Source organism: Schistocerca piceifrons, unplaced genomic scaffold, assembly GCF_021461385.2.
Source record: "Schistocerca piceifrons isolate TAMUIC-IGC-003096 unplaced genomic scaffold, iqSchPice1.1 HiC_scaffold_1237, whole genome shotgun sequence".
NCBI classification, from domain to species: domain Eukaryota; kingdom Metazoa; phylum Arthropoda; class Insecta; order Orthoptera; family Acrididae; genus Schistocerca; species Schistocerca piceifrons.
In genome coordinates this window covers 10,001-12,500 of record NW_025727056.1, presented here as the reverse complement: position 1 = coordinate 12,500, position 2,500 = coordinate 10,001, and the positions used below count along the sequence as shown (strand labels likewise).

Here is a 2,500-nt window from a genome sequence, read left to right as displayed (position 1 = left end):
CCCATGTTGTACCTTAACCTAACCCATGTTGTACCTTAACCTAACCCATGTTGTACCTTAACCTAACCCATGTTGTACCTTAACCTAACCCATGTTGTACCTTAACCTAACCCATGTTGTACCTTAACCTAACCCACGTTGTGCCTTAACCTAACCCACGTTGTGCCTTAACCTAACCCACGTTGTGCCTTAACCTAACCCACGTTGTGCCTTAACCTAACCCACGTTGTGCCTTAACCTAACCCACGTTGTGCCTTAACCTAACCCACGTTGTGCCTTAACCTAACCCACGTTGTGCCTTAACCTAACCCACGTTGTGCCTTAACCTAACCCACGTTGTGCCTTAACCTAACCCACGTTGTGCCTTAACCTAACCCACGTTGTGCCTTAACCTAACCCACGTTGTGCCTTAACCTAACCCACGTTGTCCCCTAACGTAACCCACGTTGTCCCCTAACGTAACCCATGTTGTCGCCTAAACCTGCTCTGTAATTGTTATACGACTCGTTCAATTAGTGTAGTGTTGCCCACCCGCAACCCTCGCAATATAGTTCGCTACTCGCACTGCCCGCTCCCCTGTGTATCGCTTCATGTTAAACACCTTGCAAGTCTTGCTGACTTTCCACATGCTCCTGCTGTACACTGTAATGTGGATGGCAGCAGGACGTACATGCCGCCCCTCCCCACGTCCCCACCTTGCCCCCCTGCCTTCGCAAGCTGGTTGGTGAGAAGTTTGCATGTTCAATGCCCTTCGCATGCGACGTACTCAGGCTACGTTGTGGTGCGGCCTGTGTCAACCGTCCGCTAATGTCGTACGCGTAAACCACAATCTGTACTGCACATTCGTCCTTATGTACCGAATGATACATCGTGGCACATGTGTGACCGTACAACGACTGCGCCCAAAAACGGCGGACCATACAGTGCAAATATTGTGCACGCAGCTACGTGTCGTCTCCCTATGAGAGCTGGATTGCAGTGTGGTACGCCATAGAGACGTGTGGGAGGAACGGACGCCGTGGATGGCGATCAGCATGAGCTGTCTGTTGATGTATTCGGACCTAGTCGTCTCTCCTCACACACCGTGATGGCATGGTGCACCGCGTTCCATATCTGCGACATGCTACAGAGGCCGGTTGACAGTCGTTCGAGCAATGGACATCGCATACGTACGGGGGCCACCTTCCACGTATTGTCTAGGCGTGCACATTTTGTTGCGTGTATGTGGGCAGACGTAGTGTGGCGTGACACCTGACACAGGCATGCAATAATCGTTGAAGTTGCAAATGGCGATGGACGCCTGCGTTTTCTGGTGAAGTTACGCAAATGAACAAATGGTAACCTGTTGTGGTGCGGTTGTTCTCGCTAGGGGTGAATCGGTGATGGCGACGATAGGTTGAGGTACGAACCGGTTGTTCCAGCGATACCCACCATGCCGACGAAACTGAACGGCATCTGGGTGTGAAGCGATACGCGGCGGTGGCTGGGTGGGACCGTCCCCGGCCGGTGAGGGGGCGCCTCCCGGCGTGCTGGCCGCGCGGTGCGTGGGCGCACGCGCTACAGCCGGCTGGTGGGGGCGGCCAGTGGCAGGCGCGCCGGCCGACGGACGCGGCAGGCGTCGCAGCTGCGCGCCGGCGCACCCTGCGCGCGGCGCCGTGCGGCCAAAGTAGGTCCTCGCGGGCCCGGTGCGAAGCGCGGTGGACATCTTCAGTGTGCTGGTCCGATTGAGGACTGTGTGCGTTGAGGATGCGCCGCCGCCCGGCGCTCGGCGCCGCGACGCCGTCTGCTGCTCGGTCGCCCCAGCGGTTCTCGCTGGTGGTTTGTATCGCAGCTGTGCGGATGTGTTGGCGCGTGCGCTGTGCTGGGAGAGTTCGCTTCGGCACCCAAGTGGGGCTTTTGTCCTTCTGTGGCGCTGGCGTTGGAGCTGCCGGTCACCGTAGGTGGCGCGTGTTGTCTCCCGCCGGCAATGCCACGACAGCACGCTCCCGGGCCTCTGTCGGCAGCGGCAAGCTCAGTTGGGAGCACGGGTGGTCGCACCGAAAGCGTCTACTCGCCTAACTCCGGGCGATTGCGCCTCTCTCGAACCCGACCAAGTACTTGGGACGGCGCTGCGCGCCGCCGGGACCTGAGAGGGTTTCGAGGTGTATTGTGCAGGGGAGCTCAGCCTCCTCCTGTTTGCAGAATGATTGAGCGGACGCTTGCGTGTTCGCGCGGGCCCCCGGGACACACTCCCGGGCGGCCGGCTGCTCAGCTCTAGTTGACGCAGCTCCCTGGTTGATCCTGCCAGTAGTCATATGCTTGTCTCAAAGATTAAGCCATGCATGTCTCAGTACAAGCCGCATTAAGGTGAAACCGCGAATGGCTCATTAAATCAGTTATGGTTCCTTAGATCGTACCCACGTTACTTGGATAACTGTGGTAATTCTAGAGCTAATACATGCAAACAGAGTCCCGACCAGAGATGGAAGGGACGCTTTTATTAGATCAAAACCAATCGGTC

General features: G+C 57.0%; 1 non-coding gene across 1 annotated transcript in view; it reads left to right on the top strand.

The window, feature by feature from the left end:
• The first annotated feature begins 2,267 nt into the window (after positions 1–2,267).
• Positions 2,268–2,500, top strand: part of LOC124730323 — a 1,909-nt gene continuing 1,676 nt past the window's right edge. Inside the window, exon 1 of the ribosomal RNA XR_007007965.1 lies at positions 2,268–2,500. This exon is cut by the window's right edge and continues 1,676 nt beyond it. This is a non-coding gene — a ribosomal RNA (small subunit ribosomal RNA).